General features: G+C 42.5%; 1 protein-coding gene across 1 annotated transcript in view; it reads left to right on the forward strand.

Annotated features, from left to right (window-relative positions):
• Nucleotides 1–25,916, forward strand: part of LOC126277983 (dystrobrevin beta) — a gene marked incomplete in the record, with an annotated part of 561,627 nt that overhangs the window by 941 nt on the left and 534,770 nt on the right.

A 25,916-nucleotide genomic window follows, 5' to 3' on the forward strand; every position in this document is an offset into this window, starting at 1 on the left:
ACACAGCTTATTTACGTATCTTTGTTTTAATCCCCAGTCTTGTTTTAATATACCTTAAGACTTGGCCGTACGTAAAACGAAACAACCGTAGCCTTGTAAACTTGGTCTCTCATTTTAAGTCATTTGTAATTTGGCACGACTTGGCAATAGTTTACAGCGGATTCGGTGAAGCACTGCGCTCTACTGTACACATTATCAGACATCTGTCATTGTTTGCATTTTTTATGCTCCTTTAAACATTAAGCCATACTTGAAGCTGATAGTTTTAGCTTTTTCCACTTTGTATTGTAGTTGCACTGTTGCATAAAGTTTTAGCATAATAAGGAAATCTGTTGTCATTGAAGGATAAGCCAGAATAATTTAAGTACAACCAAAGTACCACCCTAATAAGTGCACACCCCATTCCCCTCCTATTCCTGTTTCGAAACCGTATACACCAGTCTTTTCTCCTTGTCAGCGTAGTTTAGTTTGTCCAGATGATTATGTATTTTACGCTGTATTTCTTATTTTAAAGTTACTACGTAAACAATGCGATAGTTTGTGCGTTTCACGTTTCTGCCCTCTTTTTGACGAGGCTTCCCCAATTTTATTTTCTATATGTTCTGTTGAAGTACCTTGTGTCGTCTTGGGAAGGTCTTAACAAATTGCAAAAGCTTCTGCATTTTACCATATCGGCTGCTCCGCGGTGCATACGTTTCGTTTATCATTCACGTTTAGTACCGTACGCTTCTCATTCATTACTATGGATACACGTGTGTAACTATACAGCGGCATCAAAAATCGCCCTGCAGTGTATGGAACGTGAATGTGATTGATGTAAATACGCGAAAAAAACCTGTGACCATGATGTTTAAAATTTCTATTGCCGTTCATCTTTGTGGTATGAGACTTTCACAGAACTTTTAGCCTTGTACTAAAACAGTTTTTCATTTGATAAAAAGACGGTGCTATTGGTTACCCAGAAGTACTGACTACACAACGCATACATGTCTTACCAATTGACATAAATCTACATAATGGAGCTTTAAACGTACGAAACGCTTAGGTTACGGCACGTTAACTTGTAGTTCCCATAAAAGATGTAGTTGTTGACATTATCACACTACCTTACAGGCTACTGATTTAATTATGCAATCATTCCTGTCCTTAACAAGGAGATGCGGAGAAGACTAAGTTTTCCGGTTATAATATTTATGTCGTCTTAGAGGTGATAAAAATGCATTAATAGTTCGGCGAAGGTGTGGACTTTTTTGGCACATCAAATACAACGTTCTATTTGTTCGTGGTGGTGCTGCTTGATAGTGACATCGAAACCATTGGCAGAGAATGAATTTGAGTAAAATTAACAGCTGTAACTGGGAAATGATTACTTTGGAATATTGTAGGCATACCAAATTTAAAATTTTAATCACTATTAGTGTTCGTTTCCTAATTCCCAGATTCTATCGTACTAACAAGCCCATTTGTATTTTATCGAGCGCGAAGAAGGTGGAGCCGCAAATAAGTGGGCGTAGGTAAACTTCGTCTCTAGTTTTCACATACCGTTGAGATGGTAGTTAACCTAGAAAATATGGAAACTTGACAAGCACAAGTGATCAAGTTTTTGTGTTCAAGCGCACAAAAGTTCCTTTCGCCGAAACACAAGAGCGCATGGACAGTGATCAGTTTGTTCCTCAGTCGAGCTTTGTCGACGGAGGAAACTAGCGTTTGCATTAGCTGGCATTTGCCCTTTTGATGCGGAAAGCAAAGGAAAAATGTCGTGTAAATGTTCTTTAATGATATTAGAACAAATAAGCCCTATGAGCGTCGAAACCTGGTCAATTTTGACTTAATATTTGTGACCGAGGGCTTATTTGTTCCAATATAATTCTGACACGGTCACTGAACCTTAGAAGCTATGTTCAAAGTTCTTTAATGAAATGCAGAGCTTATTTCTGTGGTACCTTACTCTGCTAGTTGAAGATCTGTGTGATTGGCATAATTGTCTTTAAATGGAAGCAGGTACGTTTTGCGACTTTCTTTCCTTAGTCTGCTGTTAATTAAAAGCTGGATATCACCGTGATAGAAGTAATAATTCCGCACGAAAGAATGACATCATTGCAATTTCTCGATTTAGAAAATCACAAACGCGTCACTGAATTCGTAATATAACGTCTTGTACTGTGTATACCACGCTTTTAGGATCAAAATTGAGACTGCTAGAGGATCCTAAACTGAGTTTGTCGAGATAAGGAACATAAGGTCGCAATTGAATGTTAAGCTTTTTGACATAAAGAACTACACCCTACATTAATAATTTCTTAGCAACTTTTCAGTGAAGACCACTCGGTACAGGGTGTCCACGAAATAACTATTTTCTTGAAAACGATTTATTTCAGACGACGTGCGTTTTCTGTGCACTACAGACGTCTTTTACATTGTTTTCCGTTTACTACACTTCACTGATTCATTTGAACATGTCCGTCGTTGATGTCTGTGCACACTTCCCATCTGTAAACCGTTTCACGAAATACACTTCGTTGTGATTAGACATATCACGGATTGTATCCTCGTCCAATCCACCGGTAGTCAAGGGGTACCATCATGTTGGTAAACAAGTGTCTAAGATACCGTCTTGTTCCAATCCAATTGTGGCCTCAGAAATTCAGTCCGCATATCCAAGTAATAGGCACCATTAATGGCTTTCTCAAAGAAAGAGAATGGTCTATAGATCTCTGCCCGCGTAATTCTCATCCACACATTCGTCTTTGGGCTCCCCAGATACACCCAATAAACTCAGTTTTAGGTGTGGGGCTCCAAATGCGACAGTTACGCTGGTTGACGTGTCCACTTACTTGGAAGGTTGTTTCATCACTAAACAACCCGTGTGGCATTGAATCACGAGTCTCCTCACACTCCAACAAATCTATGCATATCGTCGTGCGTTCTGCTGAGTCCTCGTCATGGAATTGGTGTAAAACTTGCAAATGTTGTGCACGCTTCTTCAGTGTGAATTTCAGCACTTCGAACACTGTTGATTTCGAAATTTGCAACTGTCGTGAGAGATATCATACAGTTCTAGGATTCCCTTCAATTGACTCGTATGGCGTCAGTGTTAGCTTCGCTCGTGGAAGGTCGACCTGGTCGAGACTCGTCAGCAACCTTGCCAGTTTGTTGATACTTATTCAACAGTTTCCATACGGTTTTATTCTTTGGTCTAACCTTCGAAAAACTGTCTTCGCAGCTCGTCGTACGGAACACTGTAGACACCATGTGACAATGGTAGTACCTTCAGGAGTCGTCAACAATGCTCAGTGATCAATCTTTAACAAGTCATTCGCAAGTTACCGCAAACATGAAATGGCTATTCTATGGACACTCGGTGTATCCATTAAAACGTAATCCATTGACAGAACTGGACGCACGATACAAGACTACGTGCTCCATTTGTTTCGCCGGCCGAAGTGGACGAGGCGGTTCTAGGCGCTTCAGTCCGGAACCGCGCGACTGCTGCGGTCGCAGGTTCGAATCCTGCCCCGGGCATGGATGTGTGTGATGTCCTTAGGCTAGTTATGTTTAAGTAGTTGTAAGTTTTAGGGGACTGATGACCTCAGATGTTAAGTCCCATAGTGCTCAGAACTATTTGAACCATTTTCCATCTGTTTCGCTTGCTGTTTATGATAGGTGTGCAATTTCTCTTCCAGTGTTACTGTTCAAGTGTGTTCACAATCAACGGAAAAGTTAACGGGTGCTTATTGGCGAATCTTTCTCACGCGATCGAACGCAAGAACCTCAAATTCTGTTTCACGGACATTTCTTTATCGAGAACAGCTCCAAGTCTGTTTCTTGTGCATTTTAGCCGCATGTCGCGAAACTTTCCTCTGTATTTGCGTTAGAGTTTCCAGGTGCCACATCCTGCTGCTGCATACATTACATATATGTCTGCAAGTACCTGTTAATGAGCTATGCTCTTATCTTCTGCTACCATTCTGTTTGCAACGGCAAACGTCATCGTGAACACATCGCAGGCGATTGCGTATTGTTTCAAGTTCAGCGCCGCCAGTTTCGATGCAGTAGCTAGTGTTAGTTACGAAATATAAGCAGTTTACAAGCACGTGGCTTCCACGCATCCAGGACCTCATACGGTCTGCATATTCATTGCCGACCATTGTTTCTTCACCCCAAAATACTTACTTAAGGATCCTCAGCCACACTAAACAAAAAAGTGCGAGGTCTTCCACATGAATAGAAAAAAAATTCGTCAGTTGCGGTTACAGGTTAAATAATACAAATTGAAAGATTGTAGATTCAACTAAATACGTAGTGATTGCAATCACAAGCAACTCCAACTTTGACCCACCACGTAGAAAATTTTATGGCGAAAGCAAACCAGTGACTGCGTTATTTTGGCAGAATATCTACGTACATAATCTGCAAGCCACCATACAGGGAATGGAGAAGGGGAACCTTGTACCACTGCCAGTCATTCTCTTTCCTGCTCCAACCCCAAATAGAGTTAAGGGAAAACGACTGTCTATATGCCTCCATACGAGCCCTAATTTCTCTTACCTTGTCTTCGCGGTCTTTACGCGAAATGTACGGTGGCAGCGGTCAGCTGCAAATGCCGGTCCACTGAATTTTCTAAATAGTGTTTTGCGAAAAGAACACCGTCTCCAGCGATTCCTGTTTGAGTTGCCGAATCATCTTCGTAATACTCGTGTTGATCGAATCTGCCGGTAACAAATGTAGCAGCACATCACTAAATTGCTTTAATGTCTTTCTGTAATGCGACCTGATAGTGATCCCAAACGCTCTAACAGTGCTGAAGAATGGGTCACAGTACAGTTCTATACGCGCTCTCCTTTTATATGTGCGCTAAGCTTTCCTAAAATTCTCACAATAAAACGAAGTCTACCATTCGTCTTCCCTAGTACCGACCGTAATGCGTCATCAGCAAATAACCGCAAATTGCTGCTAACCCTATCAGCCAGATCATTTATGTATAACAGAGCACAAGAGCAGTCCTGTCACACTTCCCTAGGGCACACTTTGAAAGTGCAACAAATCTACTAGAGACATTTCCTACACTACGCTTGTCCGTTTTCAGGGATCCTTACTAGATAGGGCTGGCGGAGGCAATGTAAACACTTGAAAGGGCGGAGAGTACCACGGGTATGATAACGGGAATGGGGTGGCAATCATTAAAACAGTAACGTATTTCGTTCCAGAGATATGTTTTCAAACCGTTTGCCATATTTCGTTGATTCCCGGCTACATGGGATATTTGATCATCGTAATAAATCAAGAGAAATCAGAACTCGCACGGAAGGTTTCTCACATTTCCCCACATACTGTTCTAGAGTAGAACGGTGGCGAAATAGTCCGAAATTGGTTCTCTGAACTCTTTGCCAAACACTTTTGTGAATTGCAGGGTATGTAGATATATAATTTTGACTTTACGCGTTTGTATCGTTCTTTATGTGTGTGAAGCATACCAAAATTTATGAATCCCAACTGTTTTTCTTTCCCGTTGCCGTACTTGTTTTTCAAGGAATTTATCATTTTAACGACATCTTTCCCTCGGTAGGGTCAGTTGCTACCTGTTTGTTATAGTTTTAATGCGCCAGAAAAGATGCCGATTTCGTAGGCTCGAATAAACTCTTCTAGCAATCAGCTAATTATTTGCTTCAGCTCTCTAGCCAGGGCGTCGCTACGACGTCTGCCTCAGGAATGAAGAATACATGTACAAGCCCGGGAGTTGATACACACTTTTAAGTATGTGTACTTTGTTATTTTATACAAGCTTGCATAATCGAATATTTATCAAGCCTCAAACAGCGTGTGCACATTTGAACATTGGCCTGCAAACCTGCTTGCAGCCGCGCGGGATTAGCCGAGCGGTCTGCGCGCTGCAGTCATGGACTGTGTGGCTGGTCCCGGCGGAGGTTAGAGTTCTCCCTCGGGCGTGTGTGTTTGTGTGTGTGTGTGTGTGTGTGTGTGTGTGTGTGTGTGTGTGTGTGTGTGTGTGTGTGTGTGTTTGTCCTTAGGATAATTTAGGTTAAGTAGTGTGTGAGCTTAGGAACTGATGACCTTAGCAGTCAAGTCCCGTAAGATTTCCCACACATTTGAATTTGAACCTACTTGCACCAAATGCCTGCTAAGCCTATAGGTACAGGGGTGGACAAAAATACGGAAACTTTACAAAAACAACACAGCACTGTGCCTAACCCGGTGTGGGAAGACGTTGGCATTCAGAAAACTTCCAGTCGCCTGGGAATTGAGAAATACAGGTCTTGTACGGTTTTCAGGGGAACCTCTTGCCACTCGCAGCAAAATAGTGGCAAGTTCTGTTAACGAAAATGGAGGTGAATAGCTACACGCACCCTTCTCTCCAAATTAGACCACAAAGGCGCAATGATGATGAGCTCTGGTGACTGGTGGACAGGAAAGAAGTGATGATTCATCCCTCGAGGTCACAAAACCACTCCTGGGTCATGTGAGCTTCTTGGAACACCATTGGGGAGCAAAAACTGTACAACGGGATGAACCAGATCAGACAAAATGGTCACGTAATCTTTGGCAGTAATGTGAGCTTGGCAAGTAACTATGGTAACCCAAATCATCACGGAACGCCGCCACCCTTCGCTCTTGGGTTGTACATTCGACCAGAAGTTGGAAACCGTGTGAAATAAGACCTATCAAATGAGTAACCTCCATTGCTCCATAGTCCAGGTTTAATGACTTAGACATCACGTTTTCCTGTTACGGGCATTTGCTTAATTGGTGAGTGGTTTTGGAATCCTATCTCGCCTCGCAATTGTCTACTTCTGGAGCTCCCGGCGTGTTTTGCTGCTGAAAGGGTTCTTGCGGCTGTCGTCTACGACGAAAGAATGAACACCTACATCTTCCCGTACGAGCTCTGATTTGCCTTATTTTATTGTGGTCATCGTTCCGCCCTATGCAGGTCGGTGTCAACAAAATATTTTCGCAATCGGAGGAGAAAGTTGGTGATTGGAATTTCGTGAGAAGATTCCGTCGCATCGAAAAACGCCTTTCTCTTAATGATTTCCAGCCCAAATCCTGTATCATTTCTGGGACACTCTCTCCCTTATTCTGCGATAATACAAAACGTGCTGCCGTTCTTTGAACTATTCGATGTGCTCCGTCAGTCCTACCTCGTAAGGATCCCACACCGCGCAACAGTATTCTGAAAGGGGACGGACAAGCGTAGTAGGTCTGTTACATTTTCTAAGTGTCCTGCCAATAAAACGAAGCCTTTGGTAGCCCTCCCCAAAACATTGTGTGTTCTTTCCAATTTAAGTTGTCCATAATTGTAATACCTAGTATTTAGTTGAATTTACGGCTTTTACATTAGACTGATTTATCGTGTAGCCGAAGTTTAACAAATTCCTTTTAGTACTCATGTGCATGACCTCACACTTTTCATTATTTAGGGTCAACTGCCACTTTTCGCACCATTAAGGAATTTTTTCTAAATCTTTTTGCAGTTTGTTTTGATCTTCTGATATTATTAGTCGATAAACGACAGCGTCATCTGCAAACAACCGAAAACGGATGTTAAGATTGTCTCCCAAATCGTTTATATAGATAAGGAACAGCAAAGGGCATATAACACTACGTTGGGGTACGCCTGAAATCATTTGTTTTACTCGATGACTTTCTGTCAATTACTACGAACTGTGACCTCTGACAGGAAATCGCAAATCCAGTCACATAACTGAGACGATATTCCATAAGCACGCAATTTTACTACGAGCCGCTTGTGTGGTACAGTGTCAAAAGCCTTCCGGAAATTCAGGAATACAGAATCGATCTGAAATCCCTTGTCAATAGCACTCACATTTCATGTGAATAAAGAGCTTGTTGTGTTTCACAGGAACGATGTTTTCTAAACCCATGTTGACAGTGTGTCAATAGACCGTTTCGTTCGAGGTAATTCATAATGTTCGAACACAATACATGTTCTAAAATCCTGTTACATATTGACGTTAACGATATGGGCCTGTACTTCAGTGGATTAATCCTACCTTTCTTGAAAGTTGGTGTGACTTGTATAACTTTGTCGTCATAATTTTCGCCACAGTCCTCTTCAGTGTCCTTACGTAACTTAGCAGATGATGTTCTTCCGCTTTCGCTGTATGCGTTATATATATTTGATACGGTGCCTCTTGAATCCACACACACATCGGCTGTCTTGGTTACGAAGCACCCACCATACGAGAAGCAACAATTTGGCCACGTTCGAATTCACCTCGTATAGCTCGTTGCACAGGTGATGTTCGTCGTTAAATGCAGAAGCTTAACCTGCAGGATTGGCTCGCACCTGCATTTATGTTCAAGCATGCATTTCTCTCTGTTTTCCTACATTTTTGTTCAACTCTTGTTCTTCCGTAGCCCCTGCAATATTAAAGGCAATAATTATGTCGTACAGCTCAATGGTTTGGTGCAAGTCTTTTAAGTGGACACCACTTCGGCGACTGGCTTGTCCCTGAACCAACGGCACTCGGTTTTTCCAGGCCGTCAGGCATAGAAATATAGGGTGGCGCAGTTAAAAGTCGCCTGCCTCCCCTTTGAATGCCAATGCAATACTTATTTCGACTTCTGAAATGCTGGCCACTGTAGCCGAGCGGTTGTAGGCGCTTCAGTCTGGAACCGCGCTACCGCTACGGTCGCAGGTTCGAATCCTGCCTCGGGCATGGATGTGTGTGATGTTCTTAGGTTAGTTAGGTTTAAGCAGTCGTAAGTTCTAGGGGACTGATGACCTCAGATGTTAAGTCCCATAGTAATACAGCCATTTGAACCATTTGAACTTCTGAAATAAATAGCTACAGCAGTGGACGCTTTTATGCAATATTCTTTTGTCAGCATTTCAGTTTATTTCATCGGTGAAGTTAGGCGTTTCTCTTTGCTCTGTGCAAAATGAATTTATCGATAGAAGAAACAATTCAAATTGTGGAAGCATATGTGAAAGGAAACACGCGAAATTTTCGGGGTCAAGTAGAGAACTATCAGCAAAGAGAGGAATACGGAGTCTGTATAAATATTGGCGCACCTACGATCTGTGCAAAAACGACAAAGAATTCTTTCAGTTCGCACCTAAAAAGTTATTCCATACATTCGCTGAAGAATTATTCAGAGCCCAAACAAGTCTATACGTAAACTTATCCAACAGGCGCGTATGAATAGGAACAGTTACCAGTGCATGGTGAAAAGTCTCCATTTCAAGCCATATCGTGTGACGGTTGTGCAGCGATTTCGGAAGGATGGCCGTCAGAAACGTGTAGTTTACTGCACGTGGCTTTTGAATAACATCAACGATGGTCCGTTAGACGCTTTCCATTACATCACGAGTGACGAAGCATGGTTTCATCTTTCGGATCATTTGAATTCACAGAACACGAGGTACCGGGCAACGGAGAACACAGCGTGTCAGAAACCACCCTATGATCAAAAATTGGCATTTGGTGCGGTGTAACAGGAAGGACCTTTATTTTTTTACATCACCCTCAAAATGGTTGCAGGTAAGGAAATTTTTGATATATATTGTGCTCAACTGTGAAAGACTATACTGCTTCTTCCAGAATATTGGGACAACATGTCACATATTTAAGGTATCTCTGGGATGAGTCCATGATGGCTTCACTGAGGAACGAACTGTCAGCGAACATGTCTCCGGGTCTAACAACATGTTTTCTTTCCTGTGGAGACACTTAAAGAGCCAGGTCTATGAAACAAATCCACACACGATATAGGAAGTGGACACAATATAAATCTACTCATGTATGCAGACGACATGGCATTAACCTCAGTTTTTGAGGATGATGTGCAGAAAATCTTCAAACAGTGTATTAGGCATGAAAAAATGACCTAACCTCGAATGAAGAGAAGACAGTCTCCATGACTTTCAGAAGAGGAAGACCTGACACTTTCTACGTTGGAGAGACACTGCTAAAGTCAGTCACCAATTTTACGTACCTAGGAGTTACCGTTCAGTCACAGGAACGGTATTCAACGCCACATAAACTACAGAGCCAGCGCCGCAACGAGAGCCATAAATGATACGAAGTCGATAGGCAAACTCTCCCTGGAAACAGCCCTACGATTGTTTGAACTCAGAGTTGAACCTGTTGCAATTTACGGACTGGAAAACCTAGATATTCGTCTGAAGAAGACCTCGAAAAAATAGAGAAGCTGAAGGCTACTTACTTAAAAAGGGTACTGAACAAACGAGGAATCAAAATACCCCCAAAGAAAGAGAAACATCATCAAACAAAGACAGTGTATGGGAAACCTCTAAATGAGAAGATGTAAAAGAAGTAATAAAAACACTGAAGAACATGAAAGCAGCAGGACCCGATAATACATATAATGAACATATAAAAGATGCGAAAGAGGCCCTCCAACACATATGGATCAAACTATTCAACAAATGCCTGGAACTTGGAAGAATACCGACCCAGTGGAGACATTCGATAAGAGTTCCCTACAAAGGTAGAGGAGACCCAATGGACACAAACAAGTACAGAGGCGTAGCCTGGAAAATACTCAGTTCAAGATGTTTTCAAAGATAATTACACAAAAAATCAAAGCCCGTGTGGACAGTCACCTCCTAGAACGACAAATGGGCTTCAGATCTGGAAGATCAACACTTATGGCAGTCAGGCTTCTTCTGAACAACATCGACGAAGCGCTACAAAAGAAACAAATGTTCTACACAGTGTTCATAGACTTCGCCAAAGTCTTTGACCTACTGGAAAAAGATCTCATAGTACTAAAACTGGAAAACTCAATGTGAGAAGCGTATGGGCAAGTATAATAAAGTCAATCCTTGAATACGTCTTAACCACAGTATCAGACAACCTCTCTTTTTCGAACCTCATTCTACAATCGAACAGAGTCTTACAAGGTGACCCAGTGAGCCCTTTGCTGTACATTCTTGCCACTGAAGTAGTACTGCGAACTGGAGAAAATGAGGATGTATATGTATATGCATACGCTGACGACGTAGCCGTAGGTTCAACAGATATACAGAAGCTGCAGAGAACCATTGAGAAAATAGACAAATGGTGTAGTGAACACAAACTACACATAAACATAACAAAGAAATGGTAATTTTCGGAAAAGGAGGCAAAACACTCAAGAATGCGGAAATCAGCATCAGAGGACAAAAAATAAAAATCTCACCAGACTTTAAATACCTAGGAGTGACATTGCAACCAACAGCCAAATGCTTCACAAAACACAACAGAACGTGCAGGCCAAGTTATATCAATACAGGACATAAGAAACACCCGCCTACTCAGTCTAGAAACGACCATGAAATTATTCAACGCAAAAATCTTGCCAATCTTGGCCAATGGGATGGAGGTTATATGGGACCACCTCACAGAAAAAAATATAGAAACACTAGAAAAAGGAAAATCGACTTATCTAAAAAGAGCTCTAGGTCTCTCAATGACAACAAGATCTAGACTGGTGTACCTGCTAGCGAGAGAGACATTCCTAATTGAAGACATCAAACTTCGATATATGATGCCACACACCAGGGATTCCAGAAATCAACTGAAGATCATGGAGGATAAACGAGAAAAAGTGTGGCCAGTCTTCTATGGCACTGAAGCAATGATGAACCGCTCATGGACAGCACCAAACTTCGCACTGCGACATGTCGTAACTAGATTATCTATTCATGGCTTTCATCATCTAATTTGCAAAAACAAAGCTTACCATGACCCAACCACAACATGTGTGTGTGAAGTGACACGGAGCCTGTGAACGATATCACATAGGACTGTGCAGTAAAAGAGTGATATCTATAAATGAAGATGCAAAAATGTAAAATATAAATGCAAAATTTTAATCAAAGTAACTGTATATGGCTATTTGGCTGCAATTTTATTAAATAACATTAAAAAGGGCGATATGTCTCTCCAGCTACACACACTCGCGGCTTGTGTATGAATTGGCCAGAAGCCCTTCACAGAAGAGCTGCGACTGAAGTACTTACTACCAGTGACGACAGCCTACCAATACTTATTGAGGGAACTACAGGAGAAGAAACTCAAGATATGGAAGGATTTCTATGTTACAGACGCCATGACAAACCGTGAATGGACGCAGGGAGGATACGAACTGCGCCACGAAGTGATAAGACTGTCCGTTCTGCATGGATTTCACCGCAAACTGTGCAACACCCAGAGTTTTCACGAGCCCAGCACGAGCTGTGTATGTGCGAGGTGCGGTAACCAGTGTGCAAGACATCATGTGTTTATCTGTAGGATGAGAACAGAATCGCTGGTGAAATTCTGTAGTGACTAAGAATAATAAGAGAGAATAGAGATTAATTCCTGAAATTCACGCACTAAATGGCCAGTTTGGTTCCAGTAAATGTATTACAATATAGGAACTGGAAGGCAACGTAAGGCGAGAAGTTGCCGCCATCGATATCCGAACAGTACGTTGGGCGTATCTGAGTATGCTTAGAAGTGCTCAGCTGTGTGCTGATGTTGCAGGGAGTCACTTTGAGCATCTAGTGTAAATGTATTTTTCATTGTAAATAAATGGTAAGGCCATTTCAGCTCTTCCTGCCTGTAGTTTAATTGCATTTCCTGTATGCTTATCCTGTGCTACCCGGGCCGGACGTTGCTTAACTTCTGTGAATGGGAAAGCGCCAATGTATGCAATGTGGCAAGTCAAGGCAGAGGTATTTGTGACTGCCTCCTCTTTCCTGTACTCTTATCCGCCATATGTTCGGATTTGTTGTTTACGTTTGGAAACTTTATCTCAAGTTGTGTCTGTACACAGATATTTGCTGCTCTTCTAGCGGACTGCACGAGAAACATCCAGTGAAAGCAGTCGGTTATAGCGTTCGCGTTTGATAGGAAGCCTTGTTTGTTTTCACCATATGATGTTTGAAAGTTTTGCTCCACGTGAATGTTCTATGTACTTCCCGCAGCATGGAACGTAATAAGTTAGCATGTTTTCTGAACAAGTTAGCATATTTTCTGTAGTTCCAGAAACCACCGACTGGTAGGTATATAAGACATTAATAAACTAAAGTGTGTACTGACTGGAAAGAGATGCAGTACTTACAAGCCACATTCCAAAAAAAAAAAAAAAAAAAAAAAAAAACTAAGCCGGAAAGGCGGCGACGTCATGAAAAGTTGCAAATAAGATGGCGAGCCGCTAAGGGCTGCTCCTACCTGAGTGAACACGGGTTGCAACAAAACTGAGGTGTCCACGTTAGAAAGTGTGCACAAGTAAACATGGTGTTGCTACGAGCGCCATCTAGTAGCCGCAGAAACAACTAGGCTATTGAAATTGTAATGAAGCTGATTCAGGCATAACGTAAGCACTAATAATAATATGAAATTACATATTTATCTGCTTTAAACAGAGATACATTTTGTAACGTAGAAAAAAAGTCAGTTATGGCATACAAGAAAACAGCAAAGACGTAACAGGAAAATAACATTTCGGCAAACTGCATGAGGAAATCTGAATCAAAGATCAAGCAACGGCTTTATACAGTCGAAAAAGTTTTTATTTCGCAGCTGCAGCTGTTCGTTGAGAATGAGGCCATCATGACGAGATAGATGTTTGAAAATCTCAAATTCCTCTAAAACATCTAACCTAGCCCTTCTTTTCGCCAATGGCTTTAGGCACGTGTCCAGTAATTAAGAGATGATCGGCAAAGGGTGAATTTAGGGGACTGGTGCCGTTTTTTCTCAAAAGATGTTCTTTATATCTGATGGTGAAAGCACGTCCAGTTTGCTCTATATAATAAGAGCAGCAGGTATCATAGATCTTATAAACGCCAGAACTTTCTGTAGGGGAGCGAATGGATTTCAAATTATGAAGTTTCTCTTCAGATTGTTATTAGTAGAGAAGGTAACATTGCAGCTGTATTTGTTGCGAAGCATGCGCTGAACCTGATAGGAAATGGGTCCTACGAAAGGAATATAGAAACGTTTTTTTGGGTTAACTTAAGCGCGTGAGGTGTTGACCATAGTAGTTCTTGCAGTTTTCTTTTTGAGGATATCGTCCACTGTGTTAGGCGTATTATGTTTTAGAACAGTTAGTTTAATTCTGAAGACGACCCTCATAGTAGCATCGAAATCTGGTCACCTTTGACTTAATATTTGTGACCGAGGGCTTATTTGTTCTAATATAATTCTGACACGGTCACTGAACCTTAGCAGCTATGTTCAAAGTTTCACCGACTGGTAGGTTGTAAGTCACTAGTAACGAAATAAAATCATCATTTGCGGAGTTTACTTATGTCCTCCTTTTGCGTACAGTTTGTGCTACGAATAAGTCGCTGCAAAGAGAGTAAAACAAATATACCACGAAGGAATAATAAGAGTAGAAAACATTTTACGCCATGTGGTTATTGTAATGGTGATAAAACCTAGTTGTATGAAGCTGCATTACTTTCAAAAGACACAGTCCGCGTCCTTGAAATACATGAAATACAGTAAGGTGTCAGACTAGAGCCATTGGGAATAGGTTGGTACGGCGATCGAGTTGTTTGACTGTCACCCATTGATACTGCAAGAACACTGATAGTTCACACTCCTTGAGGTCTTATACGAGGGTAATCTCAAAACTAAGGCGTCCTATTTTTTTTATAAGTACATAGACCTGTTTATTTCTACAATGACTTACATCAGTTTACAGAGTGGACATTTAGCTATTTTTCGACATAATCGCCTTTTCTGTCGATGTATTTTTGTAGACTCTGTGACAGCTTTTGTATGCCCATGTAGTAGCAACTCGCCGCCATGCTGTTCATAAAGTTATGAACCTCTTCTTCCACCTCGTCGTCGGAGCTGAATCGCTGAGACCACAGTTAACGCTGACAGGTACTGTGAGACTCTGAAAAAACTGAAACGGGCAATTCAGAACCGGAGAAGGGGAATATTGAGCAGGGGCGTACACATTCTCCATGACAACGCTCGCCCACACATCGCTCGGCAAACCGTTGCTCTCCTGCAACAATTTCAGTGGAACACATCACCCACCCACCCTATTGTCCTGACTTGGCGCCCAGTGACTATCACCTGTTCCCTAGGTTAAAGGAACATTTGGCCGGAAAGCGATTCAGCTCCGACGACGAGGTGGAAGAAGAGGTTCATAACTTTATGAACAGCATGGCGGCGAGATGGTATGACATGGGCATACGGAACCTGCCACAGCGTCTACAAAAATGCATTGACAGAAATGATTATATTCAAGCTTTAAACTGATGTAAACCATTGTAGAAATAAACAGGTCTATGTACTTACAAAAAATACAGCTTACTTTTGGGACTACCCTCGTACTATTAATTTTCAATAACACGTCCTTGAAAACATGACACACGATGTTCCTTGCAGTAACTACGAAATTTTATTCGGAAATCACGAAGCCATACTACTTCAGCTGTACTATTTATTAGCGACAGATGAAAATTTGTATTGGATCGGGACTCGAACCCTGATTCCTGCTTATCGCTAGCAGTCGCCTCAACCACTTCGGCTATCAGTGCACACTTCTGGGTCGACTCAAGCCTCCATATGCCACACTTGTCCACATAATCTAATGCTCACAAACACGTTATTGTGATTCTCGCAATAGTGAGGGACATTGTGTTCTTTGTTTTAAGATGGGGCGTGTGTGGCATAGGGTGGTTTGGGACTGTCGGGGAGACGTGCATGGATAAGTGAGTTGGTTAAGGCCACAGCTCGCGATAAGCGTTAAGTCTGGGTTAGAATCCTGGTCTTGCACAAATGTTCACGTGTCATTAATAAGTAGTGCATCCGAAGTCAGTTTAGATTGGCAATTTGCGAATAAAATTTTGTAATATTTAAGGAGCAGCTGTGGATCGTTAGCAGTGTCAGACATGCATGTGTGTGTCAGAAGGTATAATGTGTAATACAATGTACAACAAAATAAGTTTCTTGCAATGTTGAACCGCTGTCGTGGACGGTCAGTCATATCCAAACAAGTTTCCAGAAAGTTGTAATGCTCTCAGGCTTTGCATATTTTTCTGTCTTGTTGCCGGCCGGTGTGGCAGAACGGTTCTAAGCGCTTCAGTCTGGAACCGCGCAACCGCTACGGTCGCAGGTTCGAATCCTGCCTCGGGCATGAATGTGTGTGATGTCCTAGGGTTAGTTAGGTTAGGTATAAGTAGTTCTAAGTTCTAGGGGACTGATGACCTCAGATGTTAAGTCACATAGTGCTCAGAGCCCTTTCCTGTCTTGCTGATAACCGCAAATTTGTTTACGAAGGTATTGAGTGAAGATACTTTTCAAACGAAACTTTTTTTCAAGAATACTCAACAGTTTCAGAAGAGTGCTGTACACAATGGGTGCTAAACCTTGTCTAGCAGTTGCTATGCAATTTACAAAAGATGATCAAGACTTCCAGTAGTGCAGTTTCAACGTACGGCAGATTTTAATATATTTGCTCATATTGCGGTAAAGTTTCGTTGCATATAGAATCAATTTTTACACACTGGTTTGCAAAGCTTAAGGACGAAAGTAACTTTCGCGTGATGTGTCACTGCCAAGTAACATAGCTCGAGGGAATGCAGAAAGGCTACTTTACATAGGGGTGGCAATAGTCGTGGGATTCCTCCTAATATCGTGTCGGAACGCCACCTTTTGTCCGGAATAGCGCAGCAACTGGACGTGCCATGGCCTTGACAAGTCTTTGGAAGCCCCCTGCAGAAATACTGAGCCATGCTGGCTCTGTAGCCGTACGTAATTACGAAAGTGTTACGGTGCAGAATTTTTGGGGTGGCACATCATTCGCTCGAATTGTCCAGTGTTCTTCAAACCAGTCGCAAACAATTGTTGGGTCTGGTGACGTGGTGCATTGTGATACATAAAAATTACATTGTTTTTTGGGAACAGGAATGGCTGCAAGTAGTTTCCAGATAGCCTAGCGTAATCATTTCAAGTCATTGATCGGTTCAGTTGTACAAGAGTATCCAAGTCCGTTCCATGGAAACACAGCCCACATCATTACGGAGCCAGAATTAGCTTGTGCAGTGCCTTCTTGATGACTTTGGTCAATGATAGTGTGGGGTCTGTGGCACCCTTGAACTCCACCATCAGCTTTTACCAACTGAAGTCGGGATTGGTCTGACTAGGCCACGGTTTTCCAGTCCTCTAGAACCCAACCAATATGGTCACGAGGCCGGAGAGGTGATGCAAGCGATGTGCTGTTCAAAGACACTCGCGCCGGTCGTCTGCTGCTGTAGCCCGTTAACACCAAATTTCGCCGCTCTGTCCCAGCTGATATATGTGTCGTACGTCCTACATTGATTTCAGCGGTTATTTTACGCAGTGTTGCTTGTCTGTTAGCACTGACAACGCAACGCAGACGCCGTTGCTCACGGTCGTTAAGGCTGGCCCGTGCGATGTCCTAGGTGAGAGGTAATGCCTGAAATGTGGTATTCTCGGCACGCCCTTGACACTGTGGTTCTCGGAATATTGAATTCCCTAACGATTTCGCGTCCAAAGTCTGTTAATTTCCGTCGCGCTGCTGTAATTTCGTTGGGAACCTTTTTACATGAATACAAAAAGCAGGACACGGTTGGGTAATCACCACGGTCAACAGTGCATGCTGTGGAATGTGCTCCCATGCTGGCCAGAATGTGATGGGTTCTCATGGTAGGGCTTTCTATTTCTCCTCCATCGCGGTTGACAACTGCTGGAAGGTCTAAGAACTTAGACTTCCGCGGCCGATGTCATATTGATTTAAATTCTTCTGGGTATTATGCCGCGTCATTGCTAAAAACTAACAACAATAATAAACTAAAACCGACGTTTTGGCGGAATTGCAACGCCCTTCCTCAAGGCACGACTGAGGAAAGCCATTGCAACTCGGCCGAAACGTCAGTTTTAGTTTATTATTGTTAGTTTTTAGCAATGACCCGGTATATTACCCAGAAGAATTTTAATCACTACGCTGCAAGATCCTTGGCGCATGTGGAGAAGAGCTCTATTTCGTCTCCCTAACGCATCCCACACATGCTCAACAGTCTATAGGATTTAATCATGGGGAACAGGCAGGTGATTCCATTCGGTGAATATCTTCTCCTTCCAAGAGCTTCTCCACCTGCACAGTTCGGTGCGTTCGCACGTTATCATCCATAAAAATGAAGTCGACGCTGGATGGGTACCTGAAAAGTCACACATGGGGGAAATACTGTGTCACAATAGCGTTGACCGATGGGTGTACCGTGTTCAAAGATTTGGAGTTTTAGCATTACGCCTCTACATGCCGAATCAGCTGGACCACCAAAACGTTGATGTTCGACGATGTTGTTAGGTGCATTACGTGTCCCCACCTCTCGCGATACGCGGGTACGTCTAGAATCATTGCTCATACTGAATCTGCTGGCATCTGAGAATAGCTTGTGACCCCTCTCTTTGCTGGTTCAGTCCCTGTGCTCTATGCTATGCCTCCGACGTTGGGGCGGGGTGAGCCGGGGCGCAGGGGCACGTTTCTCTACCCCCCCCCCCCCCCCCCCCCCCTCCACTCCGACAGTCAGAGAGGGAATGAAATGAAATGATCTATGGCATTTATTGGCCAGGATATCACCTTCGCGGTTCGGCCGCCATATTGCAGTTCTTTTTAGTTGACGCCACTTCGGTGACTTGCGTGTCAGTGTTGATGAAAATGGACACACAACACCCAGTCCCCTGCTGGGAATCTACCCTGGGCTCCCTTGCGCTTTAGGCAGTAACGCTACCGCTGCGCACGGAGGCGGACAGACACAGACACAGAGAGACAGATATGTGAGCGAGTGTCTCGGCATACTCACAATTTTTACTTATGGGCAGCATGTAATTGTGAGTTTAAAAATTGCAGAAAGCCTGGAGTTAACGGAACGTAACTATGACTTCTTATGCCTTCATTTCATTGCTTTTTTTTTTTTTTTTTTTTTGGGCAAGAATTTACGATGAGAGGCCAATAAACATGACTTCGTTTGTCGTTCCGTGATGATTGCATAGTAGATGAACTTGCTATTGTGTAGGTATTTCTCGGTATGGCAAGTAAAGTTAAATCTTGTACTTCGTGAAAAATTTGTAAATTTTTAGGGTTACGTTCAGTCTCCTCACACATTCGGATATTTTCGGTAAATATGTGATCTCTCTGAATTCTTTTTCTAGATAGAAACAAATAGTACTGCCACCAGTTAATATAAACAGCTTTATTTAAAGCTACACGTTTCGATTTTGCATCGACGTCAAGCTTCTTACAGTCTTCATGCTGGTAAATAGTACCTTGTGTCCGTCTGTTTTTTAAGTCAGGGAACAGCGTGTTTCAGTCATGGTGTAGCACTTCTTGTTCAAAGGCATAGTGAGTAATCAATAACGTCACCTTTTTACAGCTAAATAACAGAATCGAATTTGATGAAGTTTGTTGTGGATATAGACTACTTAAAAAGTAAAATTATTAGGCAGAGGTTACAGTAGCCGATAATAATGAATCAAGGCAGCAGAAAATTTGTTGGCAATGGACTCATTTTGCAGTACGTTGCGCAGGCGATAACAGCGATCTCAAAAAGATACACAACAAAGGCCGCGAGAGCATATGTTTATCTTTTATGGTTCACTCTCACCACTTTTGTCTTCTGATTGCGCCTGACGCAGCCAATTCGAAGATAAAAATGGTGATTGTGGGCGAAACATAAAAGGAAAACGTATTGTCTCGCTGATTGCTGTAGATATTTGAGATTTATATTGTCGTACGAAATCAAAATAAGTACCACACTGATTACGTGGCTCATTGCTTGTGTAGTAAAATTGCCGGTGGCGGATCATGCAAGGTGTGCATTATTTTTGGACGGCGTGAGCCGCGCGTAAATGATGTGAAACTCGGAAAGTTAGTGGCAAGAGCTGTGAGAGCTGTGGCCAATTGATAAGACAAAGCAATAGCCAAAATTTAAAAAAAGTAAATATTTCTGTATAATGACTGATGACACTACATATATTTCTCTTAGTGAGTAACTGTCCATTTTTATTCGCTATTTCGATGTGGATACCAATGAAATAAAGATGATTTCATCAAGTTTGTCCTGATTGTGGATCTTACAGGTGAAAACATAGCTCACAATATAGTGCAGGAATCGGAACACCTGAAACTAGACGTTTCACTATGTCGGGGACAACCATACCATGGAGAGGCCAGTAAGAATGGTAAAGTGTGCAGATCTAATATTCAACCTTTAGCGTTTTAAGCTCATTGTGTAAGGCACCGACTTACATGAGACATCAGTTATTGACTGCACTGTACCTAGCCTAAGAAATGATCTGGGAGTTATTTCAGCAACTTTTCTCTGTGTGTCACATGCAAGAATGCAGTCTTTAAAGAAGACATTCGAACTCATCTCCCCATGGAAAATCAAAATATACTAAAAAAAAATGCGTGAGACAAGATGGATGGAAAGAAATGAGGCGAGTTTGACATTTGTAGATGTCTTCCCATGTCTCTTATTCCGCAAAAAATGGCTGATAAACGAGACATCTGTATTTTCTGTGCTCCAAGCTGTAATCTCGTCGTAATTCATTGTGAGGTTTGTCATCTTCGCTGACGTTCTGGAGCCGGCCCGAGTGGCCGAGCGTTTCTAGGCGCTTCAGTCTGGAACCGCGCGACCGCTACGGTCGCAGGTTCGAATCCTGCCTAGGGCATGGATGTGTGTGATGTCCTTAGGTTGGTTAGGTTTAAACAGTTCTAAGTTCTAGGGGGACTGATAACCTCAGAAGTTGAGTCCCATAGTGCTCATAGCTATTTGAATCATTTTGACGTTTTGGGAATAACTTTTCGTTTATCTCAACCGTTACAGGGAACCGAAACTGATATATTTTCAGCGATAACACAATCATAAAAACTTCCAAAAGCAACGCGAAATTGACATATATGCATTAAAATAATTTTCAATAGGGCTGACACAGAAATCAGTCCTTATGCCAGCAAACTGTCAAACCAGCAGGCCCAATATTCAGACACAGTCTGTAGAAGAGCATAACTGCTTCTCAGTGTTACTACTCTCTCTCATTCATTTATTAAATGAAAGGTCATTAAGATTCCCTAAAACTCAGTTACAAAGAATCTGACAGCTATAAAAATTGCTGTCGCAGAACTTCAGTGATAAACATATGGAACTTGTTTTGCAGAGTCTTGAGGCATACAAAGACGATCTCCCTTGTTTTGTAGCTTTGAAGGGATAGCTACAACATTGGCAACAAATGGAGAAAAATATACCAACGTCTACAGTGGAGGCATATAAAAGAGCAACAGTGCTGCCAAATCAGAGTCTCGTGAGTCGTGCACACATTCTGTAACAAACAGCACTGGAGAGAGATCTTTCTCAACCTTTTCTAGGAAAACAAAGTAATCTTGCACTCCATCACGTCTAATGATGACTGCAATAAAATTTGTTACAGTCATAATTAGAGGTGATGCAGTGAAAGTTCCCCCCTTGTGTTTCCTACAAAAGGTTGAGAATGATCTCTCCCCAGTGATGTTTGTTACAGGAAATGTGCATTGACACACGACTCCAATATTTGGCAGCACTGTTGCCCTTTTATATGCCTCTGCTGCAGACTTCGGCATATTTTTAGATGCATCCCTTCTGATCCTTGGGCCCCCTCCCTCCAGAAAAAAATCCTGTATCCGACCCTGCGACCGTGTCAACGGTATACAACATACTAGTGATCGGACAAAGAGACCGCCCCCACTGTGCAGTCGCCCTGCCACTGTGGAATTTAACGTTGCGGCCACAGTGCCCCGATACCGGTGGATTTCCACGCCGGCCTTCATCGGCCGGAGACGGCCGATCTTTCCACCCAGTACACAGCTACGTGTGCGGTCACACTGTAGCCCATGTTATCGCCCGACCGTACATACCTCGGACGAAAATCGATGAAACTGAAATCAGTTCGTTTTCTTCGGTCAAATCGAACAACGTTCTCGTACACGAAATATGGAGCGTGAGGAACTGATAAGTTTAGTCCTAGAAAGAGTGAGTTTGTGGCATCCTTAGAATGAAAATATCATACTCGGGATATGGTTCGGACTCTGTGGACTGAAATAGCAGATTTATTCGAAACCTCATACAGGCAAAACTTTATTGGAAATTTTAGACACAGATTATAACCTCAAAAAAATGAAAGTTCAAGTGAAAAGGGTGGCGTCTCCTATATGCTTATAGCTACTGTACCGAATTTTTTTGCCGTAGATTGTCATTAGTTGTCTACAACCTATTGTTACTGCTTACTGGCGTTTTATGCCAATAGGATGGTGGTTCTGTTAATATGAAGTGGCTTGCAAATGTGGTGTACAGTACGTATTTCCACTTTTAAGTGCTTTAGGTATTCAGAGTATCTTATGCCACACTGTATGCTTGCCTTTCACTCGAGTGTTAAATGACTGTCATTGAATGTTAATTGACGTACGTCTGCACAACTTAAATACAGCGAAACAGTGTGTTTATAACTTGCTCTTCAAGGTCATCAGGAATTATCTCAAGTGTGTAACAGAACGTTTCTCCCGTCATCTCACATATTCGTAAAACTTGTCTGGTTATTCCGGTAACGAGGACTGAGTCTGTAGTACTCGCCACTTTCTTTACGAGACAACAAAACTCGTTCACATGCATTCGACGCGTGTCTAGTTAGTACAAGCAGCTATGCGGCACTCGTGTCCGACCACAGAGGCGTACCCACCTCACCCTTAAAGGTTAAAATCTAACCTACTTCATACATAGAATAAATGCTAACATAACCTAACTTTCTTGGCAAAATATGACTGAGGAGATCGGACGCATCGTTCGATGTTATCGGGCGATATCTGGCGATGGTGTCCGACGACCGTTGTCGGTGCCACTTCCAACGCAGCCAAAGACTGCACCTTCTTGCATGTTGCACAAAGTAGCAGTCAGCTGCTGATATAGTTGACCGTTGGTAGACCACCTCCTGACCTTCGGGTAGCAGGCGTGGTTCGAAATCCCTCTCATGCGCGTGAACGACCCCGTGAGAAATACTAAATTCCTGGTTTACAATCATCACGCTTCGACATTCTTCCAGGTTCCCGCCGATTCTCCCTCCAAATGTTGCCTCCGAGCCGTGCTGCCATGAGCACCGCAGCGCACCGCAACTGCTTGCTGATTGACACACATACACTGTCTTTACCCGTTCCTCCAACTGCCTCACGTTGCGAGGCCAGCGCCACTTAGCGCTGTAGTCACACCGACCTCACGCCATGTGACGCCCAGCTTTCTGTGCGACTGGGAGGCGTCTTCTGGCAACATGCTCCCGCACTTGTTCCCACCTAGCAGTTAAGGTGTGACTTCAGTTACCTGGTCCTTAAGTTTTGCAGAGCAGTGTACGATTCAGCACGTTATCGAAAATGGTGGGACAAGAAGTTGTTGTTCAACTATTTGTCAGAAAGAAGCCGAATCCACTTTCGTTTGGCAATGTTTCTCGCGCACTATCACCTTAACAACATTTATTTGCAGAATATCGTTTATTAACCAAGCTTGCGTCTGACTAATGCACGGAGGAGGAGGAGGTGGAGATTAGAATTTAACGTCCCGTCAACAAAGTCATTAGAGACGGATTAAGGAAGGATGGGGAAGGAAGTCGGCCGTGCCCTTTTTTAAAGGAACCATCTAGGAATTTGCCTGAAGCGACCAGGATGGCCGGACGCGGGTTTGTACTGTAGTCCTCCCGAATGCGAGTCCAGTGTGCGACCACTGCGCCACCTCTTTTTGTAAATTATGCAGGGGCAACTTTACTCTAATGCCTCATTTTTTTTCGTGAGAATACAGTATTGAATGACTCTTTTTAAATTCTCTGATCCGCTCGGGGATTGTTTGACACCTTTTAAAATAAAATCCCATAATTTTTCTCAGTGTTTCGTTGTTGGCATTCAAGTAAAGTTCCGTCTGACAAAAGCTGGGACGTTTTCACAGGTTTGGCAATTCTTTTGATTGCTGATAATATTGCAGAATTTGCTGCCTAATAATAACTTTATTTGCATTGACAACTGCATATTAATTATGTGCTCTTTGCATCTTCCTCCGTGAGGGTGATAACAGAATCCTTCTGACACGAGGATCTTACGAACTTCCCCTCACAGATTTGATCCATATAGTCAGGGTGTGTTGGGCACTACTAGGACTTAAGCATATGTAAACAGGAAGACGCAATTCTCGATCTTCTTCGAGAAAATCGAGTTTGAAACTTTTAGGCTCACCTATATTCTGTGAGTGTGGACAGTAGTGTTCATGGGGTGCGCAGCCGAGAGCTTAAGCGCTTAGTTTCACAAGCGCGAGGTCTCTGGATAGAGCCTTGCTGGAGGTACTACCTTTTTTTGTTTTTCATTCCCACGTAATTCTAACAACGGACGTGTGTGATCAGCGAGAACCGTGCATGAATATGAAACAAGTTTTTTTGTTGTTGCCATAAACAGATTGTTAACAAGCACATGCAAAAAGTCGACGTTCATTAATGTGCTGTATTTCACAGTAAATATGGTTTTCCATGTTTCTTTGACCTGTATCATCCTGTTTCGTGCAGTGCCCGGTATGTTATTCATTGTACTTCTCACAAATGTAGATACAATAACATAAATAAAGATTATGACAGTAATAAATCTTGTCAGAGTTACGTGGGAATGAAAAAGAAGCAATACCGGCCGTGAGATTCGATCCAGAGATCTCGCATTTCTGAAACCGTTACTCGCGACGATATAAATTATATAAGAAATCCTAAAATTTTCAAATAGCTTTTCTCGAAAAGCGTTGAGAGTTGCGTTTCCCTGTTTGCACTTGTAGCCCTAGTCGTGTTCTACACGCTCTGTCAATAGGAATCGAACTGGTGAGGGTAAGCTCGTACGGCTCCCTTGTCGGCTCAGTGTCGTGTCTCTCGTGTCGTAATTTGCACCCCAGCGACTTACATTGTCTTTGCACGTTATGCCACTCCTTCCATTTGTACTGTCATCAGTGAGTTTCGTGATGTTAACAGCAAGATGTCGCGGCTGCCAGCAAAGGGATATTCCGCATTTACTTTCCTTGCTTGCTGTGAGGATAACATCGCGCACTAATCTGAACTAAAAGTGGCGGTACTTATTGTTAGTTAGGTGACCACGCTAATTTACATTGTAGCCGGGTCCACGGCTCGCCTTGTCGACTAATACAGAAAACACGGGTACTCAGTTGTGTGGATTTCAAAAAGGACAGTCAACTGAACAGGCCGTCTTTGTCGTGACAGGATATACTATAATCTATAAATCAGAAACAATTAACAACCTAAATGTTTTGTTATTTGTCTAAGGCCTTTAATCAAGTGTGAACGATTATATCCAGTTGAAAAAGTTCTAAAAAAACTGCAAATGCGTACAGCCGTGTAGATATGTTTCTTTATTTGGTTGTATAGAAGTGTTCCATATTTGTTCTGTTGACACGTTCCACGTCATAAGTTTATCGTGAATTTGACGTATGGAACAAGTAACTGACAAAGAAGGTTCGTAGTTTTTATCTTATACATTGATCTTCCACTTGCATTGTCAGAAGATGAAAAGTTTGCCTTTTTGCAGATGATACAGGCATAGGAAGAAAAAGTAGCACCGGTCTCTTACTGAAAAGGCGACGGATGAAACATCAACAGATGCTTCACTCAATTAGATCATGATTAAATTTTCACAAAAATCACTGCAAGCAATGCAGTTGCTCTGTCTGAAAGAAAAATATACGAACAATAAAATAAACACGAACTGCTGAGTTTCTGGGGATACAAATGAATCACAAATTCAATTGTGTAACTCTGAGACTTTTCTCTGACTTATAACCACGTAGAGAGACCTCAGCAGCTATGCAGTCAAAGAAGGAAGGAAGATTAAGTTCAACGTCCCGTCGA

This window comes from Schistocerca gregaria, chromosome 6 (assembly GCF_023897955.1).
Source record: "Schistocerca gregaria isolate iqSchGreg1 chromosome 6, iqSchGreg1.2, whole genome shotgun sequence".
Lineage (NCBI taxonomy): Eukaryota > Metazoa > Arthropoda > Insecta > Orthoptera > Acrididae > Schistocerca > Schistocerca gregaria.